The 18,252-nt window shown below is 36.5% G+C and overlaps 1 pseudogene across 1 annotated transcript; it reads left to right on the top strand.

The window, feature by feature from the left end:
• Positions 1 to 690: 690 nt before the first annotated feature.
• Positions 691 to 4,963, top strand: LOC143548256 (protein MODIFIED TRANSPORT TO THE VACUOLE 1-like; annotated as a pseudogene). Its single transcript, XR_013137922.1, has 6 exons — positions 691 to 760; positions 1,080 to 1,298; positions 1,566 to 2,303; positions 3,720 to 3,874; positions 3,962 to 4,804; positions 4,884 to 4,963. The product of XR_013137922.1 is annotated as a protein MODIFIED TRANSPORT TO THE VACUOLE 1-like (transcript).
• Positions 4,964 to 18,252: the final 13,289 nt, after the last annotated feature.

Genomic DNA, 18,252 nt, shown 5'->3' with positions numbered 1-18,252 from the left:
AAAATATCACGTTTAAACGTTTTAAACAAAACTGAAGACATTAAAACATTATGACCAAAAACGAACACATTTAAACGTTCAAGTTAAACGTTCTGACAAAAAACGAACACTTTTAAACGTTCAAGTTAAACGTTCAGACCAAAAACGAGCATCTTTAAACGTTCTGAAAAAAACGAACACCTTTAAACGTTCAAGTTAAACATTCAGTCCAAAAACGAACACCTTTAAACGTTCAGATCAAAAAAGTTTAGAAGTTCTTTTTAGAAGTTCAGAACAAAAAAGTTTAGAAGTTCTGTTTAGAAGTTTAGAACAAAAAAAGTTTAGAAGTTCTGCTTAGAAGTTCAGAACCCTAATATGAAATTAAACGTTCTAGACAAACTTTAAACGTTCTGTTTAGAAGTTTAGAACAAAAAAAGTTTAGAAGTTCTGCTTAGAAGTTTAGAACCCTAATATGAAATTAAATGTTCTAGACAAACTTTAAACGTTCAGAAGCTCGGATATGAAATTAAACTATCTGTAACATAAAATTGAACGCTAAAATCACTTCATATAATCTCGTAATCATCAAGAAATGATCAATCGACCATTCGATTTCATCATATGAACAAATCTGGAATGTATTTAAAGTTCTGCAAATGGTGTATTTCAGTTTAATTCAATTGAAGTGGTGATGGTCAAGGAGGTGTGCTGATGTCGGCGAGTGGTGATAGAGACGGATTGAGGGAGAGGGGCAGACAGATGAGTGTAATTGTGCTTTTGGGTTTCTGAAAATGAACGGTTCGAAGTGTTGCGTACGTAATGTACGATAAAGGGTTATTGTATTGGATCCTTTATCTATATATATTTTCTTGATTTAAAAACAATTAGAAACTGAAGGGACTAGTTATGTAAATATGATTTTAAAATAATAATAATAATAATAATAATAATAATAATAATAATAATAATAATAATAAACCCCCAGCCCCTTCAACCCCCCCCCCCCCCTCTCTTCCGACAGAGAATTTCGGCGTGCCGAAGTGATTCCGGCGACCTTAAAACTCGACCAAATAAAGCGTTTTAACTCAAGTTAATATTAGAGTTTGTATCTACCGGAGAGGTGGATACAAGCAGGCGAGCGGTGGAATCGTACTGGCGGTCAAAGATGATCGATGCGGCCACTTCCGATGAAGATAAAGTCACTCCAACTGGATGAAATCTGTGAGCTTCTTCGCTCTTCTCACCTCTCCATTGTTAAGGAAGTCGCCCACTTTATATTCAAGCGTCTGCAACACAAATCCCCAATTGTTAAGCAAAAGGTATCATTAATTATCAACCCTTTACTACTACTTTATTATTATGTTATTATTCATATTCAGACAGCCACCAAATTATTACTAATTTACTGATTCATAAGTGGATCAATACAAACAACCCTGGCTATTGGCATACCTGTAAAATGACCTAAACATATCTAGATTTGATCAAATGATTCTGATTCTCAAATAAAGCTTGACACATTTTTGTTTAACTTTAATTTCTCTGTTTCTTGTTAACATAAACTACATTTTTGGTCACTTTTGTAGGCGTTGAGAGTGATCACGTATGCAGTAGGGAAGTCTGGTGCGAATTTCAAGAGAGAAATGCAAAGAAACTCTGTGGTCATCCGTGAGCTAATTCACCATAAGGGTCAACCTGACCCGTTAAAGGGTGACGCCCTTAATAAATCCGTTAGGGAAACCGCCCAAGAAGCTTTAACAGCTTTATTTTCTGGAGAAGACACTAGTAAACCGCCACCAAACGAGGGTCTCGCCCAAAGAATACAAGGATTTGGAAATACCAATTTTGACCCTCCGTCAGATGACAAGAAGTCATTTCTTAATGAGGTGGTTGGCATTGGAAGCGCGACCATTAAACAGGGATTGAATAATTTAACACAAACTCAGACCCCAAATAAGAATATTAATAACGCGGGGAGTTACAAGAGCCCGAATATAAGAAGATCCTTGACTAATGAAAGTAGTTACAGTGGGACCCTACATTCTGCTCGGCTGTCAACAGAAGTGTCAGGTCTGTGGGGTCAAGAGGTTAAAGCAAGTCAGGCAGATGTTTCAAGTGGTGGTTCTGGTTCAGGTTCGGGTTCACGGAATTTTGGTGTAAAGAGCCGTGAAGAGAGATTGCTAGAGACTATTGTAACATCTGGTGGGATTCGGTTACAACCCACTCGAGATGCTCTTCAGGTGTTTTTGACCGAGGCTTCAAAGTTGGATGCTTTAGCTTTAAGTCAAGCACTTGAAGCAAAGCTTCAATCACATATGTGGCAGGTATGTGTGTGTTTAAAATCTTTTAATTTTATAGGTTAATGTAATATAATGAACATGTAGAGGTGGCTGTGCTTGTAAGCGAACCAAACGAACACCAACAAGGCATGTTCGTGTTTGTTTGTTTAACTTTAACCGAACATACGATAGAAAACAGTTGAAACAAGCTAGGTTTTCTTTTTCATGTTTGTTTGTTTGTTTGTTAAGACCATGAGTATGCTCGTGTTCGTTTATGTTTGTTAATGGTATAAGTTCAAGAACGTAAGCGAACAAACATAATTGAACATTGATGAACGAACATCGCCGAGCGAACACCAATTAAAAGCAAATGTAAACATCAATATGTTGGGCCTAAAAATCTAATAAAGCAAGACTAAAGTTGTAAAGAGCTGATATTTCAATTTCATAAAACTAAATACGCTGTAAGAGGCTCAAATACTTTAAATAAATATATAAACAAACATAAATAAACGAAATTATACTAACAAGCATTAATGAATGAATGGACGAGGCATCTGTTCATATTTGTTCGTTTAACTAAATGAACTAAACGTTTGGTTCGTTTACAGGCTTAGTGGTGGCAATTTTCACCTGGAGTTACTTTCTAATGCAAAACCTTCTAAAATCACTTTACATAAAACATTTGATAATACAGTTAATTAGTTATTGTAATCATATTTGGCATACTATTCATTTTGTTAACAAATTACAAACTTTTGACAAAAAGCATTCGGTCAGCCCAAACTGACTCTTTACCAACCCACCAATTTTGCCACTTTTAGGACTCTAGCTCGATTTGACTTTAAAAAACAAAAAAAGATCAAGGTAGCGTTTGGTATGCAGCAATGACAGAGGGAATGAAATGATTCGTTACGTGGGAATAAAAAAAGTGATGCTTGGTTGCTCAATGGAATGGAATCAACCATTACACATGGAATCCCATTCCATCAAAACCATTCCTTCCCACCCCCCTTCTTTTTTTTCATTCCATTCCTCCTTCACCCTACTTTCTCAACAACCACCACCACCACCACCACCACCACCACCTTACCACCAACGCTACCACCGCTACTGCCTCCGCCGCCACCATCGCCACCACCACCACCTTACAACCAGCGTTACCACCGACACCATCGTTGCGGTAACCACCGCAACCATTTTGAGATAGGAATATTTTTATTATTTTTATTTCATTCCTACAATTTTTTTTTGGATACCAAACGACATAAAGTAATAATTCATTTCATTCCTATATGTTAACCAAACAAGACAAAGGAATGAAATGATCTATTTTATTCCCTTGTCCATTCCATTCCTTATCCCATTCCATTCCTCCTTCATTCCATTACCGCCGACCAAACATACCCCAAGTTTTTAAGCTTATCAAATTAAAGATTTTATGGTTAATAATTATGTCAGGTCTGTGTGAGAGGATTATGTGTGCTTGAGGCAATCTTGAGGAAGAAAGATGATGAAAATTTTTCATTGTGGCTTCATATTTCACTGAATATATAGACGTTGTGATAAAATGTTCTCAATCTCCTCAAGCTTCCGCGAGGGAAAAGGCAAATAAGGTATTGCAGACTTTCATTAAAGTTTTTATTTAAATATCTTTATGCAAAACACATCTTTTTATTTAACTCTTTATGCAAATAATTAAGGTGTTGGGCCTTCTCACTGGAGAGCAAACTGGTAGCAAGATGAGTTAGCAAGATAAAAACTTGGAACCTGAGAAACCCGTAATTCAAATGCCTGATTTAATCGACACCAACGAGCCAAATGGGAATGAACAGGAGAACCATGTATCCGTGTCAACAACCACCACCAATTTGATGGATGACTTGTTTGGTGATTCGGGTACTAATGTGCCCAACAATCAATCGGTGAACAATGATGATCCGTTTACTGACGTGTCATTTCATGGCCAAAACAATACAGAACAACAAGAACCAGTCGATATCTTTTCAGGATTGGCTACTGTTGACAAGTCAAATCAAAGTCAACCAGAATTATTTGACCTGTTTGGTTCTAAAGATAATGTTAACAATTTGATGGCTAGCTTATCTGTAACCGAGAACGAGTCAACACCATCGCAGAACGGGCCCGCTCAAAAGGAATCACTGGAAACAGTCTTTTCAGATTCTGCAAGTAATATAAATCCACAGATGAATGATGTTATGAGTAACATGCTTCAATTTCAAGGGCATGGGATGAGTCAAAATCCTATGTTTCCTATGGCTATGGATCCTGGTGCATATAATACCATGATGTTGAATCCTATGTTATTTGGTTCTCAACAGATTAATTATGCTGCAATGGGCAATCTTTTAGCTCAGCAGCAGTTTTTATCCACAATGAATAACTTGCAATCCCAGAATATTGGTTCAGCAAGTAGCTCTTCAGCTTTTCCAGATATATTTAATCCGGTTATTGCAAATCAAACCCCTAATTCAACAATGAGCAGTTCAAAGAAAGATGATACTAAAGCATTTGATTTCATATATGTAAGTTTTTGTTAAGTTTGTTTCTTTGATTTTGATATCAGTAAATTTTGCTCTCTTTAACTTTATTATGGTTTTGCAGGATCATCTTGCTGCAGCTCGTGACCCGAAAAGGGTAAACTGAGAGATTGAATATTTGAATGATTTGATACTTGAATTGGGATCGGTTATTGGTGGATGGACAATATTTATTAGTTTGGAAATTGTATATTTTCTTACAATGATATCATGTTGTGACTGTGTTAAGGAATCAAAAGAGTTATTTTCACAAAATACATGTTATTCGTCATTTGCCAGTTTAAATTATGTATCAGTAACTTGAATGTTTTTTTTTCTTTTTTAAATTTAAATGCATTCTTTGGTCTGGATTGCAATAAGTATAGTAAGGAGCTAGACAAAATACAAAACAAAGTGGTTGGCAGATTCATCATGTACCCTGCAAACCGGAAAACGTTAAGAGTCAATGTTGATACCTCGTTTTACCAAGAAGTTAAGAGTCAATGTTGATACCTCGTTTTACCAAGAAGTCTTTGACCGGGGCAACATTGTTCCATTTGAATGGGTGATTTGTAGTAGGAGGCGTGGAGGTTTTGATGGCATCACGGGTTGAGCCTGTGTTAAAGTCGAACATAAAATCAATGGCCAACCAAACTCCTGATAAGAACAAATGTTCTGTCTAAGAGGAAACAATGAGATGCACATTTGCTAATTATCTAAATTCTAGTATTTGCCTTTTTTATTGGCAACTTTCAATTTTATTTACGATGAATAAATGATTCGTGCTGCCGTATGAATCTTGTATATTAATTAACTTTCTAAGATTATATTAGAAAAATATGTGTCCAACTGTCCGTAGTTGTCCATTAAATTTATTTTACAGACTACTAATATTTACATATTTTTTTACTCCAAAATATGCTCTAAGACCTAAGTAGTGATTAAATTAAGAGCTGACATTCTGTTTACCTAGTGACATCAGGTGTTTATTCGCAGTGGTCAGGTCAATGGTGGCAAAAAATTAAGCATTAGACAAATTTTAGAAGTGGATTTAAAGGGTTTGTTATTTTTCATAATTTATGTATTTTTAGTGGTAAATAATTTGCAATTATATAAACTAAGATATATTTTCTCTTGCATAAATACAAACTCGTAAAATCAAATTACAAAGTTATTATAATTTGTATTATTTTTAGAAAAACTATTTCATAATATTCAAAAACTTTAGAAGTTTATTAAATTTTATTTGTTTTTAATAAAAGCAAAGAGAAACTATGAAACCCTCCGGTCCTATATGTAAATATACAAAATGAATAATATTTGACCAATGATGATGACTAACATTTTATTTGCTTTTTTTTTTTTGGTATATGCTCATCTAATTAAACATTTCTTTATGCGTATACTAAGTTGATCTTTTAAGATTTGTATAATCTTCCTTCTTTCTTATTAATATTTTGTCATTTATATCTGCAGAAGTGGATACCTAGCATCAAGAATCAATGGCTGACATTTGCAAATATTGAAGCATATGTTGAAATACTCACACCTCCAAGATGGTTCAACTTTAGCCTGGCATTAACAAGACACAAACTCTTTTGGATCCATACATTAAGGTATTGTGTATGGATTGTGGAAGCATTTTTCTTTTAAATGTGATTGTAATTAACTTGTTAGCATTTTACCCTTTTATTATGGCTTGACCTCATGCTTTCGCATAAGAATTTTAGTTACAGATAATTTTTTCACTTGTGCAACATATAGGTTCTGGAACTTTAATTAAAAAAACTACTAATACAACTTTAATTGTTGTATACAAAGAGATTTTAGAAATTTCTAAATTGTAAATGCAAAACAAATTTATAGATAGCATACATAAAACATTTCTTCACATATATAGTACGTACGTATTGCTTAAATTAATCCCTCTTTTTTATTATTTTGGATCATCCTGTGCATTACCCGAGTTTTAAAGCTAGTTAAATTTATAAAACATAAATTCAATAAGAAAAGTTGGTTTTTTCGAGTTTGGTTCAGTTTTTTAGTTTTTGGTACATGAAAAACCAAAACTAAACAGATCATGGTTGTTTGAAAAAACATGAATGAAACTAAATCGTTTGTTTTGGGTTTGGTTCGGTCATATTGGTATTTTGGTTTCATGCATAAGGTGTTGATTTGGGTTAGATTCCATCTCTAACGAGACAAATGGGTCAAGTTTGGAAACTTAGTACAGCATGAGAGGTGTAATCCGTAACTGATTCATTGTAACAATAAGTATACTTTCTATAATCATATATGATATGTTAACAATTTGTTTAATCTTTTTTTGAACTTTTGATGAGTAATAGGGGGAGGATTGACTCTTTCAAGTAAAGATTGTTGCAATGGCAGATGTGCAAGAAGAAGCATAAGGCTATGTGTAGAGGAGAGGCTACAAAATGGGGCGACTTGTAGTCAGCAAATTGTGGATTTTTGTTTTATGGGTGTAATGGTGTTGTAGCTCCTCCTTTGCTACGTCATCTTTTTTTTTATTTTTTTCTTTTTATAATTAAATTAAACAAATAAAAACCCATTAATTTATAAAAATTTATTAAATTAATTAAATAAAATAAAAATACATTAAAATAAAAATAAAAACACATCAAAAAATAAAAAAAAAATACATATAAAAAATACTTATCAAAGACCTGTCTTCGTCTTCGTCTCTGTCTTTGTATTCGTCCTCGTCCTCGTCTTCGTCCTCGTCTTCAACGGGACGATGATCCCAAACGTGTTGCACCAAATCCGCCTTAAGTTGGTTATGTATTTCACTTGACAGTGAGCTCGTGATTGTTTCATGTTTGCTGTTGTTCGGTTGGTTCAGAAAATTGTTCTGGAACACTCCCTAGTATATAGTGTTGGCATATTGCTTTGACCTGGTCTTCTAAAATCATATTATGCAATATGATACACGTATACATTGCATCGCTCATTTTTGCCATCGAACATACACGCATGGCTTTTCACATAATGCCAACGTATTTTTAGAACCCCGAAACACCTCTCGATATCCTTTCGGGCAGACTTTTGCATTTTCTTAAAATATTCTCTTTTTTACTTCGATCGGGTCTTGAAATGTTTTGACGATGATCGAGTACTCCAGATATATTCCATCTCCCAGATAGTATCCATGAAGGTAGTAGGTACTGTTGGCATAAAATGGTGGTATGCTGGGACTGATGTAATACTCTAGCATGGGCGACATGTTGAGAACGTTTATGTCGTTGTTGGACCCGACAGACCCAAAGTAGGCCAACCAAATCCAGAGGTCGTGTGAACAAATGACTTAAAGATTAACCGTTGGTACTCCATGGTCACCACGAGTGTATTGACCTTGAACCCTTAATCTTTGCAAGGTAACGCCAACACATTTACCACCACACCACAAGGGGTGGGGTAAAATATTAATGATAATTATAGTTTTTGATACACAAACTATCTTTTCTTTAATTTAATTGTCATAAAAAAAACATACGTTAATCCTATACTATTGATTAAACTTTTTATAGTTTTATTGTTTTTGAATGATATTATTACTATAGTATAAATTAGAACTTTGGTATCGTAAGGGCTTCTATTGGGCCACTTTTCGGGCACCGTATTGATCTGCGAGGTTTTTTTATATCTTTTTAATTTGTTTTATCTTCTGCTTTAGTTTCGGTATCATAACGAGCGTGACCGACCGAACACTAATTTTTTATTTTCTGTTTTAGTTTTGGTACTATAACGAACGTGACGGAAACATATTGAATTCGCGCATACTCACCGAGTTTCATCGAACCGCGCTACCCCATTGGTCCACCTCAAATTTTATATTTTGTTTGTTTTAGTTTCGGTACATTAACGAGCGTAACCGTAACCAAAAAACTGACCTAATTCATGTCAAGTTATTGCCTCAACGCCCGGGAACAACGCTTGGGTTTTACCACCGTTCGGGGTTTACCGACCAAATATATATCGTTTTAAAATTTTTATTTTTTAATATGTTACTCGTTTTATATGTTAATTTGATCATTTTTTTTAAATTTAAAGCTCGGGTTTTACCAACATTTATACCATAACGAACGTAAACGATACCGACCGAATTCGCGTTGACTCACCATCGTAACACTCGGGTTTTACCAATACCCGAGTTTACCGACTGAATGAATATGCTAATTTATTTTTCAATACGTTATACGAGTGCCACTATTTTTCTTGGTCTTTTATTATAAACATGTTAATACGACGAATTTATTTTTTAAGTTTAGTTCTAGTATCATAACGAATGTAGCCCGTACTAACCAAATTCACGTTGACTCGTCGATGCCCGGGTTTTACCGACCGATTCGCCGCGGGTAATTTGCTAGTCTACAATGAACGTAATTGGCAATATGCAACATGGCCATTAAAAGCACTCAAAACCTATCTGAGTTTGCATTAACAATCCTTTTTTGCGATTAGCACCGAAAGAGTGTTCTTTGTTTGCTTTTATTTCTCTCTATAAATAAAACATTTATTCATTATTCATCTTAACAAACTCTCCTCTTTTTTTTTGTGATTAGCACCGTTTACATTTTTTGCGATCAGTACCGTTTACTCTCTACCGAAAGAGCACCAAAAGATCAGCGTTCACTTCTTGGTTTGCTTTTATATTTCTCTCACGGTTATTCATTATTCATCTTACTATTGATCTCTAAAACACAATCACAATGGAAGCACAAGCCGTGACCACTGCTCTCACTTCCGGTTCCTCCTTCCTCAACACATGTTTTAACGTAGCTGCCCCCAACAGGTTATAACATTTTAAATCCATTAACTAAAATAATCTTGGAATACACTATTGCAAGATAACGAATTTATGGTAATTGTTGTCATCTATCCTTTCTGTATAAAACATCAATTGAACAATGAGACATGGATCAGGTTCAATCTCATATGGCGTTCAATCATTATAGTTCTCGATCAAGAATCAAAGTGGTCCAATCAAACACACAGTTAGTTTGGGTGAGGCCTCACACTTTACCAGTTTGAATCAACGAGGGTGCCAAGATGTCTAACTGTTACATATCATGTAAGAGTACAGAATCCCATCTTGAATACATACAACTCCCACTGAACTTCAGATTATTCCCAACCAATGCCTTTATAGCTAGCAGTTATGCGACAGCGGTTGACACTGATCAAAGAATAGCCTTTAGTAAACGAAAGTTCTAATATATATCTCAGGTCTAAGGATACTAAATGAGCATACCAATATCAAAACATCTTATGAATAAGATCCATGAAGATGATTTGATGCGAGTTACATCCAACATCATTCATAATGAGGTCTGTGAGTTTGGAAGTCAACTTCTTGAGTCCAAAGTCAGAATAGTCTTAATTCAGAGTTGTTCCCACAAGTCTGACCGACTACGGATAATTTTAGAATACAATATTCATGGATTAAAGGTATTAAAACCAAACACAGTTATATTATTCAACATTTGCATTTAACCATTAAATCAAAAGAGAACTCAAAAGTATAACTGTTTAAATGTTCATACATCCAAATACTAAATCAAAATAAACTACTAGCTAATCTAAGACCGATAGCATCTCTGTGATGATCATGCTTGTCCTGAGTCATCGGTTTAGTGAACGAGTCAGCTAGGTTTTGATCTGTGTCTACTTTGCTTATTATGATGTCTCGTTGTTCCAGTATATCCCGTTATAGTGGAACTTACTTAGAATGTGCTTGGCCCTATGATGAGATCTGAGCTCTTTGGCTTGAGAATGGCTCCAGTGTTATCACAAATTACGTTAATCGGTTTCCGAAAACTTGGAACCAGATCGAGGTGGGCTATGAACTTCTTCATCCAAGCAGATTGTGAGCGAGAATCATCTCGGTCAGTCTGGAAGCTAGCATCAGTGTAACACCTTACAGTGAGCTCATCTTCCACTCCTCCAAACACTAAGAACATGTCCTTTGTCCTTTTCAGTTATCTTAGAATGTTCTTTACAGCAGTCCAATGGTCAATGCCAGGGTTCTGCTGAAAACGACTAGTCATACTTAGCGCATACGAGACGTCAGGTCTAATACATAACATTGCATACATGATAGAACCAATCGCTGAAGCATATGGAATTGCTTGCATGTGCTTAGTTTCAATGTCCGTTGCCAGATATTGCGATTTGTTCAACACGGTTCCTTTAGCCATGGGGACAGCTCCTTTCTTGGAGTTATCTATTGAGAAGCGTGTCATTACTTTGTCTATGTATGTACTTTGACTCAGCCCTAGAAGCCGCTTAGACCTATCTCGGTAGATCTTGATTCCTAGAATATAAGCAGCTTCACCAAGATCTGTCATTGTGAAACAAGATCCCAACCAGTGCTTAACTTCCTAAAGCATAGGAATGTTTTTTCCAAATGATCAGTATATCATCCACATACAAGATAAGGAATGATATAGTGCTCCCACTAGCCTTTCTGTAAACACAAGGCTCATCTTCATTTTTGATTAAACCAAACTCTTTGATTTTCTCATCAAAACAAATATTTTATCTGCGAGATGCTTGTTTGAGTCCATAAATGGACTTCTTCAGTTTGCACACCTTGATTGATTTGATCATAGCAATGGACGAGAAAGTTTCACCAGAGTCAACACCTTGAGTTTGAGTAAAGCTTTTCGCTACTAACAGTGCTTTATAGGTGTACACATTTCCATGCATGTTGGTTTTCGTTTTGAAGATCTACTTCCTCCCTACTTGTCACACCCCGACCAAAGGCGGATTATACATCGGGGCGCCACATATTGTTTCATTACTCGTGACACTATTTGGGTGTCAATATTTAATAAATATATTCATTCGCGCTACGCGCAGCGTAAACACAAGATAACATAAATCAACATAAATCAATATATTATAAGGCAAAATATTCGAACAACAATAACTTGTCTTGATACATTTTAATCTAGGTCCAAAAGTAAAAACGTCCTACGTGTCCACAAGCTCCAAATGTAGCTACAGCAAACCTGAACATGTGTTAAAATAAACGTCAAACACTTGCGTGTTGGTGAGAAATCAAGTTTAATACAATACATAGATAACAATAAATCTGCGCGCAACATGTGTATGTCTGGTTTTCAACAAGGGTGTAATCCGATCGGGACCAACTCTAAGATTCATAGACTGCCAGTGCTCACAATTGAGCTCACAAACAAGAAAGACTGTGCAAGTGTAAACAAAAGAGAAAATCATAAACGATTGTTCTCCCGTGTTCATCTAATGGTACCATGAGAACTGCGGAATAAACCGACAAGACGGTTAATGATCCACACATACAAATAAACAGCCAAGTCTACGTCCTCAACACATGGGATACTGCGCGACTAAAGTTCATAAACCGTTTAAGACTCTAAGTTTGTATGAACACATGAACATCCCAAAACATTAAAAATAAAAAGGGATTAGGTACGAGATTACTCACTTGATAAACGATGCGGTGTAAGATAAAGCAAGAACCAACTTTAAACAAGCACAAGTTAACCTATAAATAAGATTATTGTTTTAATGATTGGTTTTAAGTCTTGATTATAAGTTAGCATAATTAATAAGTAAATTATTATATATAATATATATTACCGGAAAAGCAGGGCAGAACAGGGAGGAAGACGAAGGCAAAGAGAGAGGAGACGGCAGAGGAAGAACAACGGCAAGAAGAAAGAGAGAACAGGAGAGTTTAAGTGCTTTGTGTGTGTAGTGTTAGGAATTAACATTATTATTTATAGGGAAACCCTAGGGAACACAATCCCTGGAAAAGGGGAAAAGATCTCCAAAAAGTAAAAGATTCCAAAAGCAAAAGATATCAAAAAGCATAAGAAAACAAAAGCAAAAGATATGGAAAGATATGGCAGCTGCAGGGGACAAGGAAAAGCTGACAGGTAACAGTAAACAAGCATGGGCGGGTCAGATAAAGGTACTGGTCAAGCATGGAAAAAGCAGATCTCAAAAGATAATGTCAGTCACTTTTTCTGTCAACCAATGGGGTTGGTGCGCATGCTGCGCCGAAAGTAACTTTTCAGACATAAGATAGGTCAGGTCAACAGCACAGAAGATAAGACATCACAAAAGCAAACGGCTAGATTAAACAGAAGAAAACTCAAAGGGTTTAGCGCGAGAAGGCTCGAGCGCACGCGCGAGGGCGAAGGCAGACAGAACAGTCCACAGCGCGCCGCGGGAAGAACTAGAATCCTTAGCGCGTCGCGGGAAGAACTACCATTCTTAGCGCGCTGCGAGAAGAACTACCGTTCTTAGCGCGCTGCTGGAAGAACTACAATTCTTAGCGCGTCGCGGGAAGAACTACCGTTCTTAGCGCGCTGCGGGAAGAACTACAATTCTTAGCGCGCTGCGAGAACAGTTTGCCTCGCGTATCGCAGGAACAATTGGTCTTCGCGCAGGCTTCCTTGTAAGGAGTCTGGCGCGTGGAGCTGCGCAGACATCCTTAGGCGGGAAGAACCAAAGGACAAGCAAAGAGTTAAGAGAAAAGGAGGTTCAAGGCGTAAGGGCGGAACGACGACAAGAGAGAGAAAGAGGCGGGACGGCAACAAGAGGGAAAAGAAGGCGGAAAGAGAGAAAAAGAGGGACGGGACGGCGGGAAGAAAAAGAGAGGAAGAGGCGGGAAGGAAAATATATTATTATTATTAAAAGTAAAGTATAAGTATAAATAAATATTAAATCATAAAAGAAAGAGATCGGATCGGAGAAACGGGTACCTGGGTCGGGTCGGATCGGGTCAGATGTCACACTACTGCCTGACATTCAGACTTGATTGTCACGCATAGATTGCATCTCGGCGTTCATGGCATCTTGCCATTTCTCAGATTCCGGATCTAAGATAGCAGATTTGTAATTAGTAGGTTCTTCGCTTCGGCTACTAAGAGGACCTCGGGACCATCTAGATGCCATAGGTATTTAGAGTTTGGTACGCGAGTCCTATTACTTCTGCGAACGCTTGTGTTCATGTCCGATGTATCAGCAACAACAACTTGTTGATCAGACGTTCCAACTTCCTCAGCGGTAGTTTGTAGTTCTTGAATTTCTTCAAGATCGACAATATTATCTCCAGTTCCTCGATCGAGAATTTCCTTCTCGAGAAAGTGGCCCTTCCTTCTGATAGAAATCACATTTGTATCAGGATGGAAAGAATAAAATCCACTTTGGTTACAGTATCCGACGAAAACAACTTTTACGCCGCGAGGATCGAGCTTATCGTCAGGATCACTAGTGACATAAGCATCACATCCCCATATTCTAAGGAAAGACAAATTGGGTTTTCACCCATGCCATATCTCATACGGGGTTTTGCTTACCTTTTAGTTGGAACCAGATTGACAATGCGGGCGGCGATCATAAGGGCAAAGCTCCAAAAGGAGTGAGGCAAGTTAGTTCTACACATCATCGATCTGACCATGTTTAGCAAGGTTCGATTTATCCTCTCGCTCACGCCATTGTGTTGGGGTGTGCCGGGTGGAGTGAGCTGTGAAACAATTCCACACTCTTTTAGATAATTTATGAATTCTGAGCTGAGATACTCTCCACCTCGATCTGATCGAAGCATTTTAATAGTTTTTCCGAGTTGATTTTCCACTTCGTTTTGAAACTCTTTAAACTTTTCAAAAGTTTCATGTTTGTGTTTCATAAGATACACATAAGCATATCGACTGTAATCGTCAATAAAATAAACGAAGTATCTTTCATGATTCCTAGACATGGTTCTGAAAGGATCGCATACATCAGTATGTATGATTCCCATCAGATCCTTTGCTCGTTCATTCTTATGAGTGAAGGAGCCTTTAACGAGTTTGCCAGCTAAACAAGATTCGCAGTCATCAAAAGAGTCCGGTCCTGTGGATTCAAGAATCCCTTCGGATTGGAGTCTTTTGACTCGTGCCTTGGTTATGTGGCCAAGTCGGCAATGCCATAGAAATGTATCATTGATGCCAGATGTGACATTTGAGCCAAAACAAGGTACACCTCAGTACGTATTTAACGATTAAGCAAATAAACGCCTTTTGCGTAACAAACGAACGATTAACCGAACGGGTCGGGTTATGACCCAGATATCTCGGGGGGCCATCTATAAGTGATATATGATCTATACAAGCTAAAATATTAGAAATATGGTCTTAGTTTGATAGCAAACAAGTTAAACGAAAATATGCTTGTTTAACTACCCGCTATAGATTTAAACGCGAAAGATAGTTACAAACCAAGCATTGTATCATCCGTTAAGCCGAAAAAGACTTACCAAACACTTATTTGAAATGTTTTAAGCGATCCGTGAAAATATTTTTGATTTTTACAAACATCTGTTTAACGCACCCGATAAGTTTTTCGCGCCAAAAACCGAACCCGAACTAAATTTGGACTGGGCTTTTCGTTTTTGGGCTTGAGAAACCAGATTATTGGGCCAAAACAGCCCAAGGGGGAGGCCCATGATGTTCCGATCGGCCAGCCCACCCCCACCCCCATTCTTTTTATAAAACTTGTTTTGGAAGCTTGTTTATTCATTTTGGTTTATAAAAACTGAGGTCCTAGTAGCTGCAAGCTGATTTTCCAGAAAACCTTCAAACCCTAAGGTAAAGAGCTTAAATAAGTAGCTTTTGTACTTGTTTAACCTTGATTAATACCATAAAAACATGTATTGGTTACTAAAAATCATTCCTAACCATGTAAAAATCCCAAAAATGGTCCATAAACATGTTTTGATCTTAAAAATGTTAACGAACCTGTGTTAATAGTTTTTTTTTTCCATAAACACGGATGAAAGGGTTGAAACGGCGTTTTTACGGTTCAAAAGTTCGTTTTTGTGCACTAGCCGAAACCCTAAGTTAAGGGCTGTTTTGTTAATGAAATATTGCTTAGTTTGTGATATAGGACTTGTACCTAGCTTGCTTAGAAGCACAAGAACCTGAAAACTTGATTAAAAAGTCGGAAACGAGCCAAACCCGCTAAGGTAATGCCGAAACACTCGTTTACAGGGCTATTTAGGTTAAGGTTGTGATGTACATATTTTTAGGAATTGACATTTTGCAGGGACATCAGGGACCATGTCATTGAGTCCTTGTTCAAATTTGGTAATTTTTCGACCATCCGAGAATATTTGGCGAATTTATTACCGAATTGGGACGTTTATTTGGGAAAATTAGCTAAAATACTTCAAAAATTATGAAATTTTTCTAGGAACTCAGATTTGATGTATTTTGATCACATATGAATTTTGGGATCATTTTCAGAAGTTTAAAGGTGTTTTGTTTATTTGCGTTCGTGTGAATTTTTATAGCCGAATTTGGGCCGAAAAGAATATCGCACGAGCTTTTTACATTCTGGAATTGATACAAGTTGATTTGGGACATGATTTGAGCATTCAGGAATTTTTGTGGAATTTTTGGAAATTGTTTGGGGTAAACGGACGATTTTCAGGCGAAATATAGCTGATAAAATGAATTTTTATAAATTAATAAATCAGTAAATAAATTCCAGAAATATTTTTATAAAAATCTACATATTTTAATTGATAAGTGGTTAAATTTTCATAATTTAATGATTAACGGTTAATTAGTTATGCTAATTTGAATATTAAACAAATTCAATTTTTATAAAAATCGGCAAGTTTGCGACTAACGAACCTGCGGGAATATCAAAACACCAAGAGTGATCAAAAATCATATTTTTGACTAATTAAGTGAAAATGAACTTTTCTATGAGAAACCTGGACAATCCGGGTGGATTGTGTGCGTTTCTTCTCAAATCAAATTGAATAAACGGAAACGGACCCCGTGGCTAATCCGGGATCCCAGTATATGATCCTTCTTTATAACTTAATCATTTTATTAACCAATACATTTACCCAAACTTATTTTCCCACAACTGTTTTCTGAACGCGTAAACGAACAACTTGGCCCAGCTGGGAAAACGGGAATCTGAGCCAAGTTCAGTTCTAAGTATTGGACATTGAACAACATCACAACCTAAGCCTATTGCCACTTTCTGGGCGTTCCAGCTACACCCAGATTAGTTATACAGCCCAGATTAGTATTGAGATTATAATAATATTAAAATATTAATATTATTATAATATTGATTATAGGAACTACTGAAAGCGGACCGAACAAACCACGATCTGATACAGTACTGAATATCTACTAAACTGTGAGTTTTATGACCCCACTCTTTAAACTGTTTTACGAACTTTTGGGGTGAAAAGCATGTTTGATTACATATACATACCTGAAACATGTATTGATGTGAATTATCTAAGTGCTAACACACGAAAGTCCCCACGATCACAGTGATTAACTTTGAGCCGGTGGCTTGTGAATAGTACTATTGGTTTGACAAACCCAAACGGAATCGACCTGGTTGCCGTGTCACATAGCGCCGTTTGCACATGACCATATTTATACAAACAGGCTATGTAGTGTTAGACATAGCTACCGGGGCATGTTGTGGGCGGAAAGGGGCCACAATGGTTGATGGAGCGTGGGAAATGGATGCATGCAACACATATAGTCAAGGCTTCACTGTAGCTTAGCATAATTACATCATTTACATACATACATACATACATACATACTTATTTTATGATTACAAGTGTTGACTTGTGAATACTCATTACTGATTTCTTGAAACTCGTGAAACTCACCAACTCTAGTAGTTAACCCGTTTTAAACTGTTTTTCAGGTGTACCTAAATCGGAATGATTTGGTGATCTGTTACTTGCCCAAGGTGTGTGGTTGATGCTATGTGAATAGAGGCAAGGGTGCTAGTAGTAAGAACGTATAGTTAACGAACCAGTTTTGTTTGTATCGCCTAGACTGTAAAACAATGATAGAACAAAGAAATGTAATATATTGTAAATTAGTTTGTAATGTTTATTTATAAACAATGTGTTGATACCAGAGGTATCTGTTACATTCTCGTTTTACGCTTCCGCATTGTGCTAATCGGGGTGTGACACCAGATCTGATACGTTTAGAAAGATTATATACATTATTATTTATTTGAACATCAACCTCATAAATACCATTTCGAGGTTTAGCCTCAAAATAAAAGATATCATTCAAGTAGGCAGAAATAGCAATACTATTAAAAACGTACTTAAATCCTTGTTCAAATAGTAAAGAAACTGAAATAATGTTTCTGGTCAAACCAGGTGTAAACAAACAGTTATCTAAAGTAACTACAAGGCCAGACGGACAAGCAAAATGATATGTGCCAGTTGCAAGAACTGGGACTCTTTTCCCATCACCAACGATGAGTTCCATGCTGCCTTGTTTCAGCTTCTTCCAGTTTTCAGGCTCCTGCAAGACATTCACGATGTGGTAACCACATCCGGTATCAAATACCCATATGTTTCTAGAGACAGTGAAAAGTTCAATAACGTAAATAGA

This window comes from Bidens hawaiensis, unplaced genomic scaffold (assembly GCF_021521415.1).
Source record: "Bidens hawaiensis isolate Kalapana, Puna unplaced genomic scaffold, B.hawaiensis_p1.1 tig00014981_1, whole genome shotgun sequence".
Taxonomy (NCBI): domain Eukaryota; kingdom Viridiplantae; phylum Streptophyta; class Magnoliopsida; order Asterales; family Asteraceae; genus Bidens; species Bidens hawaiensis.
Note: the sequence above shows the minus strand (reverse complement) of the source record. Positions and strands in the feature narration are given on the sequence as shown.